This window comes from Urocitellus parryii, chromosome 9 (assembly GCF_045843805.1).
Source record: "Urocitellus parryii isolate mUroPar1 chromosome 9, mUroPar1.hap1, whole genome shotgun sequence".
Lineage (NCBI taxonomy): Eukaryota > Metazoa > Chordata > Mammalia > Rodentia > Sciuridae > Urocitellus > Urocitellus parryii.
In genome coordinates, this window is record NC_135539.1 from 75,195,753 (window position 1) to 75,217,265 (window position 21,513).

A 21,513-nucleotide genomic window follows, 5' to 3' on the forward strand; every position below is an offset into this window, starting at 1 on the left:
TAGGGGACTTCTCCAAAGAGCTCTGCAACTCTAGGCCACATAACCTCCTGATCAGGGAGATTAATGAGACCAGTGGAGGACAGAAGCCAATCAGTGCATTTGCTGTGAAGAGGAGGGTCATCAGAAAAGGGAGACATCCCTGATGCTTCCGAGGGAAGCCACGTGGTCAAGCAAGGCCTGGACCCATCCTTGCGCAAATGGCACTAGCAGAACTGAGAAGCTGCTGTGAAGTTCCCGAGGACTCCCAGAGAAATTCAGCTGACTCTTATAGAAACAGAAGTCAGTTTGACTTGCTTCATCTTAAACACTTAGCAAAGACAGTCAAAGCCAAAACATAGCTGTTCCTGGACATCTTAAATAATAATAATAGTTAAATGTAGCCTCCAACAATAAGTAAACTGGAGGCTGCAAAAGAGATTCTTAGGTAGGAATGCCTGATAACTATCAAAAGGAACAGCCAGAATAGTTTTTAGTTTAAGGCCCACAGATATTTCTGACCTACACAGGTAGGCTTGGTGTTTGCTAGTATGGTTATCCAGCCCTAAGTAACAGAATTAGATTTCTCTATTAGACACAGGTCATACTAGTAAAAGGATTTTGCAAGATCAGATAATATTAAATTATTAAACTGTGTCTTAAGGGAAAGGACATCTGTAACCCTAAAAGTTAAATGATATGTTTACAATCCTGGTAACTGGAGGGAACTTATGTACAGTGACACGTTCCAGCTGCTGCAACACTTATTCAGTACTCATGGTTTTTGTTTCTCTCATAGAGGTACCCATCCCCAGATGACAACCTGTTTTTCCCCAACCAGACCTCAAATGGAACTGAAAAGGGAACTCATGTCCCCCCATGTCGTCGTTCCCCCTGTCATCGAGCCCCCTCATGTTCGACACCCCTTTTCAGCCTGAAGCAGCCAGAACGAGCCATCGCCCCTTTTCACTCCTTCTCCTTACGGCAATAAAGTTTCTAAAATTAGGGTAAACAAAGCCAGAATAGATAAGTAAATCAGGTCAGGTTGGATCTAGGAGGCCAATTTTAAGTAAGTTTGAAAAGTTAAAGACTGTCCCCTGAGGATTACTGTTTACCAAGATGTAGAGTCTGCCCAAATAGGCCCACAACTGAGGGAACCATGATTGGTTCCCAAGTTTCCAGACAAAGGGGGGAATGAAAGACCCCAGCCCAACAACATCAGGCCTAGTTGCAAAACCACCAAGGCATGTCACAAACCTACGCAGGCACCAGAGGTATTTTTCAGATAATTAGTTAGGTGTAACCGGTTGGGAAAGGACAAAGGACCAGGTCCCTAGGCATGCCTGAATGAGCAGGAGCAGGAAGACCGGAGTGCAAATATGTAGCTTTTATGTGGTTCTTTTTTAGTAACATACAGTGAAAAACAACTTTGCCCTTTAGGTAATCTATATGCTGGGTTTAAAATTAACCAATAAGAAACCTATTGTTTCCCCCGCGCGAAAACAGCCCCTTTACCCTATAAAAATCTCTGTATCCCCAAGCCCGGTGTGCCAGCTCACCAAAGCTCCGGCTGAGGTTCTGCTGGGCACCCGCAGGCGCCTGTGTCCCCCAATAAATCCCTCTTGCTTTTTGCAGCCAGTGTTTTGTGTGATTCTCCTTGGACAGGGAAACGGGGGTCTTTTCAAAGCTTTCATATACTTAATATTTTCTTGTTGTTGGATATTTACATTTCTGACAGAAAACTTCCATAGTATGGAGAATAAGAAAAAAAGCCTGCTACTTTCAGACTTTTCTGCAGCATAGTTACAACCTGACACCTGTCCTACCCATTTCAGAAAAATTGGGATAAGCCTGAGTTAATAATTTGTTTTTGTATATTCTCTGTTAGACATTGAAATCCCAAGGTAGGAGTCATCTGTTTTCCCCTTGGAGCCCTTGTTAAGCAGCTGGGCTTATCATCATGGATGTGCACAGCAGGCCAACCTCAATGGATCAGAGAATTTGGGAAAACTATGTCTCAGTGGAATCTGGGACTGGTGACCAGAGAGGCCACCCAAGGTCTTACCTATCAACTGTGAGATTTCTGATTCTTCTTTTCATATCTGCCAAACATTATAAAAGATACCATAGTCTCAATGTAATTACTTATAAAAAAGAAAGAGCTGAGCTCACTTCTCACCTGATTTTTTGATGCAAATATATGCATATGATAGAGGAATAACTCTTTTAGTTCTCAGATTTAATAGCATAGAGGTTTGTTCCAGGATAGAGTAAAATATCTCTCAATGCAGGATTGGCCAGATATATTTTAGACACAGAAGAGCTCTTTAGAATTTGTCATTTGAAGATCCAAGAATTGTTTATGACTGTTATAAACTCTTTATATAACAGATATTTACATATGGCCATAACATTTTATTTCTGTAATCTTGTCATTTCACTTTTTCTGTGACTTAAAATTGCCTGCAACTTCTCAAAAACAAAAATGAAAAAAAAAATCAAGATTCTATAAAGAAACAGAGTTGACCACGGATGTTGGTGACTAGCGAGGTGCGGTGGATGTGGAGCAAAGGTATTGTGATTCTATGTCCAGGACATCCAGGTAGAGTCTTAGGCACATGGTACCATGTCCAAGTAGACCAACTATAGACTAGGATGAGTGCCAAAGAACATTCTGTTCTCAGAGAGAAGAGTGCTTGTGACAATGTCCAGGTACGCAATCCAGATAAAGTCAGGAGAGACCATATTCCAAGTTTGCAAGGCAGAATTTTAATAGTAAATGGAATCATAACAGTCAAGAGTGGGTGCTCTCAGTGAGGTTTGCGGTACTGAGCAAAAGCACTTTGAGCGAGGGCTGGTTTTCTGCCAGGAAATTCCTTTCTCTTCAATTTTCAGGGTCAGAGCTTCTCACCTTCTATAAGTAAATAATTTTCATAGAATACAAAAGTGAAACCATAAGTGTAGCAAACTGAAAAACAAACTGAGCAATCACTCAGAGCCCTCATTTCAGAAAGACCCTACGGCTTCTGTTGCATCTTGCAAAATAATGTCCTAGAGCTCTCAGTTAATTTGCCTTCACTAAGCAATGTGACTTGGCACCTTTTTAGTGCACCCTTTTCAGGATTGCACATTCATCAACAATGGACATTTTTATAAGAAAGCAAAATAGGAAGATTCAGAATATATTTTGCAAATGAGAATGCTATTTTTTAAAAATTTTCACCTTTGATGCTTTCTGTGAGGATCAAAATTTGATAGATGCTCAATTGTCCTTTTAAATTTTGTATATTTGCTTCTGTGTGGAGTAAGATAGTTTGTTTTTTTCAAATAATGGGTGATTGAGAAAGGGCTTATCTTAATAAAATCAAAACCACAAGAAACTAGGATCTGTGTTAAAGGCAGAGCTTTTCAATATACACAATAAGTCACTGTTTTCAAATTATGATCATGACAGAAAAAGTCAGGTCATTAAAATGCATGTAGGAGATCCAGCCTATTCTCACTACTCAAAGAGAATGAGTACTTATAGTTTGTAGTTTTTCCTTTTTTATCATGCATATTTTATACACTTATTATGTTGTTGATTACATTCCATGCTCTTTTAACTTAATTAAGAGTCCTTTTTCCTATATTTCATAATTTATATTAATGAACATTCATATTTGATTTTTAATTTCTTCAAATATTTCTCTTCATCAGTGCATCAATATTTATACAACTATTCCAAAATTTATTTTAATTTAATATTATTCCGTTTTTTTTTTCTTTTTGGGAAAATGTTGAAAAAGGTCATAAATCACAGAAAGCGTCTACATTTTGCATCATGCATATTAATGGTTTTCTCAAACTTACCTAACAGGTTAAAGGTATACAATGAACTTTAGTCTCTGGTTACCTAGTGCATACTGGCTTCCTGTGACTGTAATCATTTGTCTTCCACTGAGCAGAATGTCACAGTGAGTGCAGATGTTAATGCACACTTGTCAGGATTGCATCCTCTTGGGATGTGGTAGAAAAATTATGGAAAACATTTTAACAGTGAGAAAATTAAAGAGGCTACCTCTTTCTCCTTTTAACATTTGGTTAATTTTATGAGGCTTCAATAATTGTTCCATAATGCTTTTATAAAAATTATTTGTGTGTATGGTGCATGATTCATTCATCATATCTCATAATTAGGATCAAGAAGGGGCTTCATCATGAGAAAAAAGATTCCCAAACCAGAACCAATAAAAATAAAAAAGAGGAGGGATGAGAGGTTTCCAGGCTAACAAATGGTCAATATGGTTCCATCTCTTACCATAATGCATGATTATATTGTAAGGAGAAAATTTATTAAAAGCAAACTTGCTTTTATTTCTGTGTAGTAGATCATTTAAAAATTTTCCATATGAAATTATGGACAGCAAGTAGAATTGGATAACCATTAGACAGGCAGTTAGGGATGTGAATCCTATTATTTATTGCCCTGTGAATGCAGAAAAAGAAGCAGAACTTAGGCTGAGTAGTGAAAGTCAATGAATTCCAAACATCAGTATGTGGAGCTCAATGATGGTCACTTCATTTCTGGATGGGGCTCTGGCACCTATAAATCTCAAGAGGTAACAGTAGGGTATTGCAGTACGGGTTCCAAAGAAAGTAGACATAGGATGAATGGAATCCAATCTGGGTTGTCAAGGTACTTGCTTCCTATGTGACTCTGGGGGGCTTATATGGTTCTCTGTTTCTCCAGGTGAGAGCTATTCCATGTGTGGGAGAGACAATGATCAGACATTGCTGTACATCACTGATGGTGTGGTCCCCTACTGAGTATTTACCAATTTGCTAGAATGATGGATTTTAGCAATTGGTTTTCACTGGGTCTGGTTTCTCTATTTCTTTACTTTGCAATTTTTTTTTCCTTCCAAGAAAGCAAGGTTCACAATAATCTGTGTAGCAAAAGGTACTTGAGATGAGAAGCACAGAATAAATGATGCTGATAACTTCCTTCCACTGTGAAGAAGTCTTCAGCATCTCACAGAAAATGCTGCACCTTGGCTGAATAGATTTTTTTCATGTGCTCTCAACTGCAGGGAATTTAGCTGAATGCATAATATAACATCTTGAGAAGTCAAGTGGCACATAAGAAAGATATTTCCAATTATTGGTCATCATTTATGTGTGCTGTATTGACAAATTACAATCTGAAGAGGAGTGAGCTAAGTTCACTAGAGTGGAACTAATTTTGTACTCTGGACACTTAATTGTGTGATAAGCGATTAGTCTTTGGATATAGTATTTTTCTTCTGCATGACTTAAGGAAACATCCAGAGACATGAGAGGACATGTTTACATTGTAGGGCAAAGTGGCATAAAGTGGACCACTAGGGCTTCAGCTGAACTTCACGTGCCCTGACACTTAGGAAATTCAGGGCTAGTATCAGCAGAGGGTGGGTAGGACACAGGATCACATTCAGTTTGATTTCATGGAAAAAGCAATCTTCTGAAAAATTTAAGAAGAGAAAAGAATGTGTTTGATTTGCCTTTTTATTCTTTAACAAATGAACTTCCAAATCATTATCCAACCTTTGTAGACCATGAAATATTGTCATTTTCACTCTTATTATATCTTCCACAAAAGAGTGTGAATTAACTTTAAGGGCTCACACTAATGTGATTAATCCCTTACAACATGAGTACATTTTCTTATTTGTAAATCTATATCCTCACCCTATACATATTTTTCCAGCCAGTGTTTAGATCCGTCATATATAGTTACAGGTGTGGGCCAGAGGTTACACAGCACATTGCTCTTTGTTCAAGAGCCTGTTATCAATCTGGCCCCTGGTTGGCATTTGGGAACTTTGATTTTTCAGTTTTTAATAACACACAAAGATCATGAAGGTTCCTAAATGGCATGAACATTGCAGTTTATCTAGGCATTCTTCAGTCATGTTCATAGTCCTGTTGTGCCAGGGCAGTGGGATAGGTTACCAAAAGACCAGAGAAAATACCTGGAGACTCCATATAGGCAAAAGTCCTTATTGAGAAATGCTTACAGCGAGGGTCCTGCAGTGACAGGCTGAACAGACAGCACCTACCTCTCTCACATTGGTCCATGTAAACAGAAGCAGAATGATTACTTCCCATTATAGGCATGTTTGTCCTAGAGAGTTGGTAAAGAAGTGAAAAAAATGAATTCTAAACACCCCAGCCCTGGGTGGGGCTTTGGCACCTATAAACCTCAAGAGGTAACAGTAAGGGGTTGTGTTGAGGGTTCATAAGAAAGTAGACACAAGATAAATGGAATCCAATCTAGGTTGTCAAGTTAGTGGTTCCTTATGTGACTCTGAAGGACTCACATGTCCTCTCTTTCTTCAAGCTAGAGCTATTCCATGCACAGGAGAGACAATGGTCAGACATTGCTCTACATCATTGTCTGATTTCAGTCTATTCAACCAATTTAGTAAAAGATGAATGTCAGCACTTGGTTTGCACTGGTACTGGTCTCTGTTTATTTCCATACTTCAGGAAATCTTTTTTCCTTCCAAAAAAGCAAGATCCAGAGACATCTGTGTGGCAAAATGTACAGAAGATGAGAAGCACAGATAAATGATGAGGATTCCTTCCTTTCTGTTCTGAGGTAGCCTTCAGCCTCTCACAGAAAATGGTGGACCTGAGCTGAGTAGAATTTTCCATGTGCTCTCAACTGTGGGAAATTTACATGAATGTATAATATAACATCCTGATAAGTCAAACTGGGACCTAACAAGGATATTTGTAAATCATTGGTCATCATTCATGTGTGTTATATTGACAGATGACCCTCTGAAGTGGAGTGATCTAAGTTCACTAGACTTGAAAGAATTTTGTATTCAAATATCACCCTGTGACCACTCAATTATTTGACAGGGATCAAGTTCTGTGAAGTTTGAATTTGAGCTTTTTGCTTCTGCGAGAGTTAAGGAAACATCCAGAGAACAATTGTGAAGACCCATGCCAGGACTTGGTAGATTGTAGGGCAAAGTCTCATGAAGGGTGCAAGTGTTACTCCAAGTGCCCTTATACCTGAGAAATTCAGGGGTAGAATCAGCAGAGGGCAATAGGAACAGAATCACATTCATTTTGATTTCTTGGAAAGAGAAATTTCTGATAATTTTAAATCAGAAAAGAGCAGTTTGATTTGCCTTTTTAATATTCAACAAATATACTTTCAAATCATCTTCCAAATTTTGTAGACTATGGAGTAAATGCCATTTCCACTCATTATATTTTGCACAAAAGAGACTGATTTAGCTTTAAGGGCTGATGCTTATGTGAATAATCCTTTAGAAGAAGAATATAATTTCTTATTTGTAAGTCTATATCCTTTGAATATATATAAACATGTGTGTGTGTGTGTGTGTGTGTGTATGTATTTCCAGCAAGTGTTTAGTTCTGTTGTGTAGAGATACAGTCAGAGAGCCAGAGGTCACGTAGGCACATTGCTCTTTGTTCAAGAGCCTTTTATTGGCAAGCCACGGGCGGGCGGGTCAGGCCCAGCAACCAGCCAAGAGACAGCAGATACACGCGCCTGCGGGGAACGCAGACCGGACCCACTAGGACAGGTCCGGTGGACAGCTGAGGGCAAGGCCCATCCCCTCCCCCAGTGTCTGCAGGTAGGCGGGGGACTGTGAACAACAGCAGAGCGGGCCCAAAGCCTGCTGAGGGGCGGAACCGGCCCCTCCCCCAGTGCCTGTAAGCGAGGCGAACCTGCAAGCCACGAGCGGGCGGGTCAGGCCCAGCAACCAGCAAAGTGACAGCAGATACACGCGCCTGCAGGGAACGCGGACCGGAACCACTAGGACAGGTCCGGTGGACAGCTGAGGGCAAGGCCCGTCCCCTCCCCCCAGTGTCTGCAGGTAGGCGGGGGACTGGGAACAACAGCAGAGCGGGCCCAAAGCCTGCTGAGGGGCGGAACCGGCCCCTCCCCCAGTGCCTGCAAGCGAGGCGAACCTGCAAGCGAGGCGAACCTGCAAGCCACGGGCGGGCGGGTCAGGCCCAGCAACCAGCCAAGTGACAGCAGATACACGCGCCTGCAGGGAACGCGGACCGGACCCACTAGGACAGGTCCGGCGGACGGCTGAGGGCTAGGCCCGTCCCCTCCCCCAGTGTCTGCAGGTAGGCGGGAGACTGTGAAGAACAGCAGAGCGGGCCCAAAGCCTGCTGAGGGGCGGAACCGGCCCCTCCCCCAGAGCCTGCAAACGAGGCGAACCTGCAACCCATCGGGAGGTTAGGCCCAGCAACCTACGGAGTGACACAGGTGCCCCTGGCGCCTGCTGAGTAGGTGGACCTTTGACCGACCAGCAAAGCAGACCTAGGGCCTGCCAGCATGGTAGATGGTTCACACTAATTGGAGGAGGATCACAACCACTACCTGCCCTGCAAGAGTGATTTTCCAACTATACAAGAGCAATATAAATAAATAGAGGGAAAATATCAAAGACACAACAATTTCACCAAGCAGAAAGAAACGCCAGCGGTATGAAACGACAAGGAAAGAAAGGACCACAGGCAATGCAGGTCAACTCAACTTTAGAAGAGGTAATAGCTGCAACAGATGGAATGTCAGATAGAGAGCTCAGGACATACATGCTTCAGATGATCTGGAGTCTCAAGGAAGACATGAGACAGCAAAATCATACAATGAAAGATCACATCGACAAACAAATCCAGGAAGTAAAAGATCAATTTCACAGGGAGATAGAGGTAATAAAAAACAAACAAATAGAAATACTAGAAATGCAGGAAACAATAAACCAATTTAAAAACTCAATTGAGAATATTACCAGCAGAGTGGATCACTTAGAAGATAGAACATCAGACAATGAAGACAGAGTATTTCAACTTGAAAAGAACATAGATAGCTCAGCAAGTCTACTAAGAAACCATGAGCAGCACATTCAAGAGCTATGGGATAATATCAAAAGACCAAACTTAAGAGTCATTGGGATACAGGAAGGCACAGAGCTCCAAACCAAAGGATTAAGCAATCTATTCAGTGAAATAATACAAGAAAACTTCCCAGACTTGAAGAATGAGACAGAATCCCAAATCCTAGAAGCCTACAGGACGCCGAATGTGCAAAATCATAAGAGATCCACACCTAGACACATTATAATGAAGATGTCCAACATACAGAATAAGGAGAGAATTTTAAAAGCTACAAGGGAAAGGAAGCAGATTACATTTAGGGGTAAACCAATCAGGATAACAGCTGATCTCTCAACACAGATTCTAAAAGCTAGAAGATCCTGGAATAACATATTTCAAACGCTTAAAGAAAATGGATTCCAACCAAGAATCGTGTATCCGGCGAAATTAAGCTTCAGGTTAGAAGATGAAATTAAAACCTTCCATGATAAACAAAAGTTAAAAGAATTCGCAGCTAGAAAACCATCTCTTCAAAAAATCCTTGGCAAAACATTACAGGAAGAGGAAATGGAAAATAACATTGATAACCAACAATGGGAGGTTGGACAGTAAAGGGGGGAAAGTAGTCAAAGAGGATAACAAATCAGGTTTAGTAACATCAATAAACAAATATGGATAGAAGAACAAACCATATCTCAATAATAACCCTTAATGTTAATGGCTTAAACTCACCAATTAAGAGACACAGGCTAGTAGAATGGATCACAAAACAAGACCCAACAATATGCTGTCTACAGGAGATGCATTTGATAGGAAAAGATGTACATAGACTGAAGGTGAAAGGTTGGGAAAAATCATATCACTCATATGGACCACGGAAACAAGCAGGAGTGTCCATACTCATATCTAATAAAATAGATTTCAAGCCAAAGCTAATCAAAAGGGATAAAGAAGGACACTTCATACTGCTCAAGGGAACCATACACCAACAAGACATAACAATCATAAATATATATGCCCCAAATAATGGTGCAGCCGTGTTCATCAAGCAAACTCTTCTCAAGTTCAAGAGTCTAATAGACCACCATACAATAATCATGGGAGACTTCAACACACCTCTCTCACCACTGGACAGATCTTCCAAACAAAAGTTAAAGAAGGAAACTATAGAACTCAATAACACAATTAACAACCTAGACTTAATTGACATATATAGACTATACCACCCAACATCAAGTTGCTACACTTTTTTCTCAGCAGCACATGGAACCTTCTCAAAAATAGACCATATACTATGTCACAGGGCAACTCTTAGACAATACAAAGAGGTAGAGATAATACCATGCATCTTGTCTGATCATAATGGAATGAAACTGAAAATCAATGATAAAAGAAGAAAGGAAAAATCAAGCATCACCTGGAGAAAGAACAATAGGTTGCTGAGTGATCAATGGGTATTAGAAGACATCAAGGAGGAAATTAAAAAATTCCTAGAGTTAAATGAAAACACAGACACAACATATCGGAATCTTTGGGACACATTGAAAGCAGTTCTAAGAGGAAAATTCATTGCTTGGAGTTCATTCCTCAAAAAAAGAAAAAAACAACAAATAAATGATCTCATACTTCATCTCAAAATCCTAGAAAAAGAAGAGCAAAACAACAGCAAAAGAAGTAGAAGGCAAGAAATAATTAAAATCAGAGCTGAAATTAATGAAATTGAAACAAAAGAAACAATTGAAAAAATTGACAAAACTAAAAGCTGGTTCTTTGAAAAAATAAATAAAATTGACAGACCCTTAGCCATGCTAACGAAGAGAAGAAGAGAGAGAACCCAAATTACTAGCATACGGGATGAAAAAGGCAATATCACAACAGACACTACAGAAATACAGAAGATAATCAGAAATTACTTTGAATCCTTATACTCCAATAAAATAGAAGATAGTGAAGGCATAGATAAATTCCTTGAGTCTTATGATCTGCCCAGATTGAGCCAGGAGGATATAGACAACCTAAACAGACCAATAACAATAGAGGAAATAGAAGAAACCATCAAAAGACTACCAACTAAGAAAAGCCCAGGACCGGATGGGTATACAGCAGAGTTTTACAAAACCTTTAAAGAGGAACTAACACCAATACTTTTCAAGCTATTTCAGGAAATAGAAAAAGAGGGAGTTCTTCCAAATTCATTCTACGAGGCCAACATCACCCTGATTCCGAAACCAGACAAAGACACTTCAAAGAAAGAAAACTACAGACCAATATCTCTAATGAACCTTGATGCAAAAATCCTCAATAAAATTCTGGCAAATCGGATTCAAATACATATCAAAAAAATTATACACCATGATCAAGTAGGATTCATCCCTGGTATGCAAGGTTGGTTCAATATACGGAAATCAATAAATGTTATCCACCACATCAATAGACTTAAAAATAAGAACCATATGATCATCTCGATAGATGCGGAAAAAGCATTCGACAAAGTACAGCATCCCTTTATGTTCAAAACGCTAGAAAAATTAGGGATAACTGGATCATACCTCAACATTGTAAAAGCAATCTATGATAAGCCACAGGCCAGCATCATTCTGAATGGAGAAAAATTGAAGGCATTCCCTCTAAGATCTGGTACAAGACAGGGATGCCCTCTCTCACCACTTCTGTTCAACATAGTCCTCGAAACACTGGCCAGAGCAATAAGGCAGACGAAAGAAATTAAAGGCATAAAAATAGGAAAAGAAGAACTTAAATTATCACTATTTGCAGATGATATGATTCTATACCTAGCAGACCCAAAAGGGTCTACAAAGAAGCTATTAGAGCTAATAAATGAATTCAGCAAAGTGTCAGGATATAAGATCAACACGCATAAATCAAAGGCATTCCTGTATATCAGCGACAAATCCTCCGAAACGGAAATGAGGACAACTACTCCATTCACAATATCCCCCCAAAAAATAAAATACTTGGGAATCAACCTAACAAAAGAGGTGAAAGATTTATACAATGAAAATTACAGAACACTAAAGAAAGACATAGAAGAAGACCTTAGAAGATGGAAAAATATACCCTGCTCATGGATAGGCAGAACTAACATCATCAAAATGGCGATATTACCAAAAGTCCTATATAAGTTCAATGCAATGCCAATCAAAATCCCAACAGCATATCTTGTAGAAATCGATAAAAGAATCATGAAATTCATATGGAATAATAAAAGACCCAGAATAGCAAAAACAATACTAAGCAGGAAGTGTGAATCAGGCGGTATAGCGATACCAGACTTCAAACTATACTACAGAGCAATAGTAACAAAAACAGCATGGTACTGGTACCAAAACAGGCGGGTGGACCAATGGTACAGAATTGAGGACACAGTAACCAATCCACAAAACTACAACTATCTTATTTTTGATAAAGGGGCTCAAAGCATGCAATGGAGGAAAGATAGCATCTTCAACAAATGGTGCTGGGAAAACTGGAAATCCATTTGCACCAAAATGAATCTGAATCCCTATCTCTCGCCGTGCACAAAAGTTAACTCAAAATGGATCAAGGAGCTTGATATTAAATCAGAGACATGGCATCTGATAGAAGAAAAAGTTGGCTACGACCTACATGCTGTGGGGTCGGGCTCCAAATTCCTCAATAGGACACCCATAGCGCTAGAGTTAACAAATAGAATCAACAAATGGGACTTACTCAAACTAAAAAGTTTTTTCTCAGCAAAAGAAACAATAAGAGAGATAAACAGGGAGCCTACATCCTGGGAACAAATCTTTACTCCACACACTTCAGATAGAGCCCTAATAACCAGAATATACAAAGAACTCAAAAAATTAGACAATAAGATAACAAATAACCCAATCAATAAATGGGCCAAGGACCTGAACAGACACTTCTCAGAGGAGGACATACAATCAATCAACAAGTACATGAAAAAATGCTCACCATCGCTAGCAGTCAGAGAAATGCAAATCAAAACTACCCTAAGATACCATCTCACTCCAGTAAGAATGGCAGCCATTAGGAAGTCAAACAACAATAAGTGCTGGAGAGGATGTGGGGAAAAGGGCACTCTTGTTCATTGCTGGTGGGACTGCAAATTGGTGCAGCCAATTTGGAAAGCAGTATGGAGATTTCTTGGAAAGCTGGGAATGGAACCACCATTTGACCCAGCTATTCCCCTTCTCGGTCTATTCCCTAAAGCCCTAACAAGAGCATGCTACAGGGACACTGCTACATCGATGTTCATAGCAGCTCAATTCACGATAGCAAGACTGTGGAACCAGCCTAGATGCCATTCAATAGATGAATGGAGAAAAAAAATGTGGCATTTATATACTATGGAGTATTATTCTGCATTAAAAAATGACAAAATCATAGAATTTGGAGGAAAATGGATGGCATTAGAGCAGATTATGCTAAGTGAAGCTAGTCAATCTTTAAAAAACAAATACCAAATGACTCCTTTGATATAAGGGGAGTAAACAAGGACAGGGTAGGGACGAAGAGCTTGAGAAGAAGATTTACATTAAACAGGGATGAGAGGTGGGAGGGAAAGGGAGTGAGAAGGGAAATTGCATGGAAATGGAAGGCGATCCTCAGGGTTATACAAAATGTCATATAAGAGGAAAGGAGGGGCAAGACAAGATAATACAAATGGAAGAAATGATTTACAGTAGAAGGGGTAAAGAGAGAAAAGGGGAGGGGAGGGGAGGGGAGGGGGGATAGTAGAGAATAGGACAGACAGCAGAATACATCAGACACTAGAAAGGCAATATGTCAAGCAACGGAAGGGAAACTGATATGATACAGCAATTTGTATATGGGGTAAAAGGGGGAGTTCATAATCCACGTGAATCAAACTGTGTAATATGATGTATTAAGAACTATGTAATGTTATGAACGACCAATAAAAAAAAAAGAGCCTTTTATTGATCCTACCCTTGGCTGAAATCTGGAAACTTCGATTTTTTACATTATTATAATGCACAAGGATACTAAAAGTCCCTAAATAGTAAAGACACAGTGGAGTTTATTTGTGTATTCTGTAGCCATGTTCATAGTCCAGTTGTGTCGGGGCAGTGGCATTGGTTGCCAAAAGATCAGAAAAAATACCTGCAGAGTGCATTCTAGAAAAATGTCCTTATTGAGAAATGCCTATGGACAGGGTCCAGCAGTGACAGGCTGAGCCACAGCACCTCCCTCCCTCACACTTCTTTGCCAAGCAGGGCTTCCTCCTCCTCAGGACATTTTGTCTGTGAAACCTGGTGGGATGAGTGACACTTATCCTTTCCACAGTGCCCTCAGTTCTATGCCTGTCACAAAAAAGAGAAAGGTTTTAATTTGATTTTTTAATTTGTTCTTCTTTAGTTAGGTATAAATGACAGCAGAGTCTATTTTGACATGCTTATACAAACATAGAGTGTATCTTTTCCTAATTAGGATCCCAGGCTTGTGGATGTACATGATGTAGAGATTCATTTTGATATATTCACATATGAATATAGTAAAGTTAAGTCAGATTCATCCACTGATTTTCCCATTCCTTTCCCCCATTCTCCATTGTGTAATCCTCTGAAGTTCTATTCTTCCTTTCCTTTCCCCCCTGTATGTGTTAGCATCCAAATATCAGAACATTTGACCTTTGGTTTATTGGAACTGCTTATTTTACTTAGCATGATAGTTTCCAGATCCATCCATTTACTGACATGTGTCATAAATTCATTCCTATTTATGTCTGAATAATATTCCTTTGTGCAGATATACCACATTTTCTTTATCCATTCATCTGTAAAGGGCACCTAGTTTGGTTCCATAGTTTAGCTATTGTTAATTTAGCTACTACAAACACTAATGTGGCTGCAACATTGCAGCATTCTAATTTGAGCTCCTTTGTAAGTGTTGTGTGCTTGTGATTAGGGTTTCTGATGACTTCATGACTGTAGCATGCTTGGTGGCTGGGAAAGTTTCTGTACAAAAGTACAGGATGCCTAGCAGCTGGGAAATTTTCTCTGCAAAGCCACAGAATGCCTAGCTGCTAGGAAAGTTTCTGTGCAAAGACACAGATGCCTAGCTTTTGTAGCAATGCCCTTAATGAGCAGTTCTGTGGTGGCGTCTTATCAACCTAGACCTTGACCTCAGGTACAAAGAAACTCTCTTGTTAGACAACCACAGTATTTTACCAAGCTCTGCTGTGTCAGAATCTGTCCACAAAACAGTAACAATGGACTGTCTTGAGAGCTACACAAAGCCGCTAACATTGCACATTAAAACTACAGCATGTAATTGACTAATAAGCTGCATAATGTTGCTAACTCTGTAACTTTCCTAGTGACACATGGACAATAATGTACTACTGATGCCAGTGACCCAAAGTAACCTATTGATATAAATAAAACTGGCAGGAGACTTTCTGCCATTCTGCCTCTGCACCTTGCTTCTGTCTCCTTTGTTTTCTTTACACTCATTTGCATATATACCAAGAAGCCATACATGCTTCCAATCTTATTTTTTGAGGAATCTCCATACTGCTTTCCAGAATGGAAGCACTGGTTTGAAGTTCTACCAGTAACGTATGGGTGTACCTTTTCTCCTACATCTTCACCAACATTTATTGTTCCTGTATTCTAGAGAGTCGCCATTTTTGTTGTAATTAGGTGAAATCTCAGTGTAGTTTTAATTTTAAGTTCTCTAATTACTAGAGATGCTGAATATTTTTTCATGTACATGTTGACTGTACCTCTTCTTTTGAAAAGTTTAGCTCCTTTGCTCATTCGTTGATTTTTGTTATTATTGTGAAACCTTTTGAGTGCATTGTATATTTTTCAAATTATCATTTTATCTGCAGTGTGGGTGGCATAGATTTTTTTGTCATTAACTAGGAGAATACCAGACAAAGTAGATTTGAGGTCATTACTACAAATGAAGCACTAACACAAGACATGGGCAAAATTTGAGATTTGGGAGGATACTCTTTCTGCATATGACATTAAAAATCAATCTTTAGCTATTTCCTTAAATCTTACATATTAGAAAAATGGGCATTCAAAGTTCAGGGACTATCTCCTTATCACATAATTAAGTAGTATGAAGAACACATTGGACTATAAAATAACTTCCTTCTAATAAATTCTCCACTTTACTCACTATGAGTTACTTCTCATAATATGATTCTCAAATACTTTTGTTTGTTCTTCTAGGTTCCTAATAGTAAGACAATAGAGGCCACTAAACTAGCTATAGAAGCTGGTTTCCGCCATATTGATTGTGTTTATGCATACCAAGTAGAAGAGGAGGTAGGACTGGCCATTAGAAGCAAGATTGCAGATGGCACTGTGAAGAGAGAAGACATATTCTATACTTCAAAGGAATTGTGTATACACTGTAAAAATTATTGCAATGTGATATAAAGAACTGAAAATTACATTGGGTGATCAGTTGTTGTGGAAAGTGATGATTTGTACAAAGTTTATTCACATAAAAATACAGTATCAAAAGCAGAGAAAGGGGGCTGAGGTTGTGGCTCAGTGGTAGAGAGCTTGCCTCACATGTGTGAGGCACTGGGTTTGATTCTCAGAACAGCATATAATAAATGAATAAAATAAAAGTCCATCAACAATTAAAAACAAATTTTTTAAAAAGCAGAGAAATATTATGTATTCCTACTCAGAGTCTACAAATTTATGATTTAAAGTTCTTTAAATTTCTGACTCTTCAATCAGCAGTATGATTTTGTATTGCTTATGGAATCAGAATTATGATCAGATTATGGACTCATTATATTCTGATTGACTTTTAAATTTTTTTTCATCATTCTGAATATCAACATTTCATTTGTCATTATAAAATAACAATGTAGGACCTTTCTATTTGTAGTAAACAAGATATAGCTAAAGTATCTTGTCTATTAAGATGTTCAAAATGTGTTTTCCTTCAGTTCTTTAAATAAAAAATATTAATTCTTATTTTATGAAGTGAATGCATGAGTTAGACTAACAATAGCTTTGTAATATCTATGAACATAAATCAGAGATTAAATAATGCTATTATCTGATAAAAATTTTATGTCATTTATAATTTCTTCCATATTTCAATTGATTGACTAATAATAGACAAAAATACAATCCAGTTTACATGAATAGGTCTGATTGATGGAAACCCAAGTCTTTTAGAGACTATCTTTCTTGAGATCACCATTTTCAATGCATAGATACATGCATGTTCTAAACAGTTTCCTCAACTCTATAAATAAAAAGGATACAAATTATTCCCCATCTGTTAGAATAAGTAAGATATTTAGAATGTTTGTTTACTATTTTGTAACTCAATCAAACATAATTTAGATAATGGGCATTGTTATTTGAGAAAGAACTTTATCTCTTGGATCACTTCATTCCTTGTTCAGTAGGTATATGGACAATAGCCAAATAGTAAGGTTTATATGTTCAAGACAGATGAAAAGAAACAAAGGGAAGAAGACAGTTATATTTCCCTGATGGTCATCAGTTTCCAACCAGAAGAAAAATGTCTCTGCATTAGGTAAAACAAAACTCATGCATTTGTCAACAAATATGCCATAAAGAATTGCTAAAAGGAAAACTGTAAAGAAATACCAACAAACCCACTGGTATTGATGTCTAGATGAGAAAACTTTGTCAACAAAACTGGCTAGAGTATTAATTCCAAATTTCATTCTTTAACCTCTGCAGCTTTGGTCCACTTTTCATAAGCCAGATTTAGTCCGACCATCCTTGGAACAGTCACTGAAAAAACTTCAGCTAGACTATGTTGACCTCTTTCTCATTCATTTCCCTTTACCTTTGCAGGTAAGGGGTTTGGGTGTAACTTGTTTCCTTTCCACCTTCCCTTATCCCTGCATTCCAACACATGGGCTTCATTTTCATCTCATCATTTTTCATTGGTAAAAAATAATGCCTTGGGACAGTTTAAGACACATTGAAGGTAACACTTGAGAGTTACTTTGGATTTCTGACACCCATATTAATCTCAAAAAAAACCCCAAAAGGACACTGACCCTACTTGGTTCATATGCATGCTCCTGGACCATCATATGTCCAGGGGCATAAGGATTTCTGATCTTTTCACTTGGGTCATGAACACAAGCCATTTATCACTGGATATCGAGGCTATGTTATTACTTATGGCCTTTCCCAATGAAGGAGAAGTGTTTTCCAGAGGAAAGTATAGGGGCTAAAAAAAAATTAACAGAAGTTCTATGAAACCCCCACCAGGACCTGGGAAATAGTATTTATTATACACATGAAAGATCTAAAGGATTAAGGGAAAACCTGTCTCCAAAGGACATTCCTTACCACTTCAAATGCAAAATATTTTACAAATACCAGGATCTACAATATAGCTCCACCTACCTTATGAAAACTTAATGTCCCATGCACACACTCCCACCAAAAGTACCTGGCAGGATAGTTAATTGTTGCAACACAATTTGGTGAAATCTCTAAAATTATTTGGCTTCTATTCCAGTGTGGGATGTCATTATTACCCAAAGATGAACAAGGAAAAGCAATATCTGAAGCAGTGGATCTCTGTGACACATGGGAGGTGAGTACTTGGAGGAGAGAGTGCGGAGGAGCAAATTGGTAGAGGAAGAGTCAGGTCTGACCTGCACCTCTGACAATGGGATATACACCGCTGGACTTCCACATCCACGGCCTTCATGAGGGCTGTTCTGATGCAGTGGTTGGGAGGAAGGCATTACTGGAGAGTAATAGGGAGAAATGGGGAAGGAGTGAGGAGAGTGGGGATGGGCATCTCTTTCTGTCCATAGTCAGTAATCTCTCCCATTTTCTAAGGAGGACACAGGGATTCTCTCTTGTGTCATTATGTTTTTCTCCCATTTTCTTGGCAAACTTTCCTCATCTAGACATCAATACCAGTGGCTTTGTTGGTATTTCTTCACAGTTTTCCTCTTAGCAATACTTTCTGGCATATTTGTCAACAACTTCAAGAGCTATTCTTCATGACAACTTCCTCCCCAGGCCATGGAGAAGTGTAAGGATGCAGGGTTGACAAAGTCCATTGGGGTGTCTAATTTTAACTGCCAGCACCTGGAGATGACCAGGGCTCAAATACAAGCCTGTCTGCAACCAGGTGAGCACCCTCCGGCTTCTCTCCTTCTGTTCTTCCTGTGCTACTGCCGGGCTTCCATTGGCCAGCCTGTCCTGTGCGTGGTACCTTTGTGGACTAGAAGATTCTGCAGACAGAGCCTCTTTCTGTATGGGCTTACAGGATTCTTAGTTAGGACTCTCCTTGACAATACCTTAGCGAAACGCTGGGAACATCTTGGGAGAAGCTGTGTTTATGAAGTCAAGAGAGGTAAAGGTGAAGGGAGGTATAAGTTATTCAGACTTGGAGTGGTGGTCTTAGCCTGAGCTATGAAGGATGACCAACCACAGTGTAGACAGAAGGGCTGTGGAGAGCACCATGTATAGAAAGAAATGGCATGAAAACATGGAGTGGGGCAGTACCAAGGACACCGGAAATAAAGGCAGAGCAATGGAAAAGTTTCTTTCCTAGGGTATTCAGATGTGTAATTTACATCATTTGGCTTAGAAGGAGCAGTTGTGGGGATACTAATAGTGGATGAAATCAACCCTGAGGGATTTTGAGCAGAACATAGACCTGACCCTGTGCCTGACCACATTTAGTTTCTCCTTCTTTCTTTCTGACATCAAATCAGCTATTTAAGCACATCTATTCTGTTCCTGGTTCTGTGCTCTAAGTTATTGTTTTTAACAAATTCCAGTCACGGAGTATGGGTCTTTGATTGAAAAATATAGCTTAAAAAATTCATGAATTTGGTATATAATGATATGAACCTTGTGATGTCCAGATGTAAATGCTAAAAGCTTATGTGATTTTAATACTAACCTCACCTTCATTTTTGGCAATGCCCACTCTTAAGCCTTTAGAACATTTGAAAGGATGACTCAGAACATCTGTATTCAACTATATCCAAAATTGTTGAGATTTGCCACATTGTCACGTGTAGGTAGGTGATGAGGTTACAGCTGTACACACGCATGGAATATTTCGCTGAATGTCTTGATAATACGTCCTATGCACAAGTGTTCACTCCTACAGACCTCAGAAAACATCTTCTAGGAATAAAGATCCTCTCTGTCATAGTCACCATTGCATTATTAGATCTATGGAAATTATCAATTAATCCCTGATACCATATAATATCTGGACCACCTTCACATTTCCCATGGCTTCCCCAAAATGTCTTGTATACTTTTTAAATCAGGATATCATTGTGGTTCACACGTAATCTTTGTCAAGCTCTTTTCTGTTGTTCAAGCTCTTTTTAACCTAGAATTACCACCAATTCATTTTCCCCAGGATATCTGGACAGGATTGGACAAATATTTCAGATTTGTTAGATTATATTCTTATAATGATAGTTTGTTTCTCTATTACAAGTTTTATAAATTAGAAGTTAGGTCCAAATGCTTTATTACACTGGTGTTAACCATTTCTGGCAAGAAAATGTCACCATCATGTTCAGCCCAGGAGGAAGCACGTAATGACAGATCGCCCCACTGTGGGTGATGCTAATTGTGATTTTTTGGCTCAGCTAGTGGTAGCTAGATTTCCTTTTTGATAAATGTGTGTTTCCCCTCTTGAATTTGTAAAGACCTGTTGAATGAAAATTGTCAACAGTGGAAATTGTGTTCCATGACAGATATGACACACTAATTGAATATCTATTGATCATTTTTGTCTAAATTCATTTGTTATATAGGGGTTTGTGAACAATTATTTTCATTTTTAACTATTCTTTATACCTGACACTTTTTGTACAAAATTTCAACATATCAAATCAGGATAAACTGTAGGGCTGGGGTTGTGGCTCAGTGGTAGAGCGCTTGACTAGCATGTGTGAGGCACTGGGTTTGATTCTCAGCATCACATATAAATACGTGAATAAAATAAAGGTCCATAAACATGTGAAAAAAATAAAAAAAATTAGGATTTTAATAAAATGTTTTTTTAAAGATGAACTGCAACTTTTTCCTTTAAAATAGTGGAATCCTTAATAGCTTGCCTTTAATTATTTACATTGTGTAGATTTATTGTAATAATAAGCATCTGTAGGGGCAAGTATTTTTGTTTTCTCTCTATATATATTACTATGGCCCTAACATCTTTATTTACAATATGTGTTAGAAATGATCCTATTTTGTTCATTATTGCTTTTAAGCAGAAATCTATTCAGCTATCACTAGAGAGAACCCTACCCATGGTACTTTGTCTTTCAGACATGCCCTCATGAATCTTTGACCAAATTTTTGTTTTTGGCATGATTTGGTGTTCAAGGTTGGAAGAATTCTTTCCCCAATCCAGATCTGGAATTATGCATGTCTGTTGAGAGCCACCGCCAAAGGGGCCCCAGCAAACTTCCAGCTGCCAGCAAACTTCCAGCTGCTGGCTGATGATTGGCTCACAGAGGCCCCAGCAACATCTAGCTGATTGACTCCTCTGCGGTGATGTTCATTGGGCTGTTTCCCTGCCCTTCAGACTGCCAGCTGATGATTGGCTTACAGCGGCCCCAGCAACATCTAGCTGATTGGCTCCTCCACGGAG

At 38.9% G+C, this 21,513-nt stretch overlaps 1 pseudogene; it reads left to right on the top strand.

Moving 5' to 3' along the window:
* Positions 1-855: 855 nt before the first annotated feature.
* LOC144257010 (estradiol 17 beta-dehydrogenase 5-like) overlaps positions 856-21,513 on the top strand; it is a 36,196-nt pseudogene continuing 15,538 nt past the window's right edge.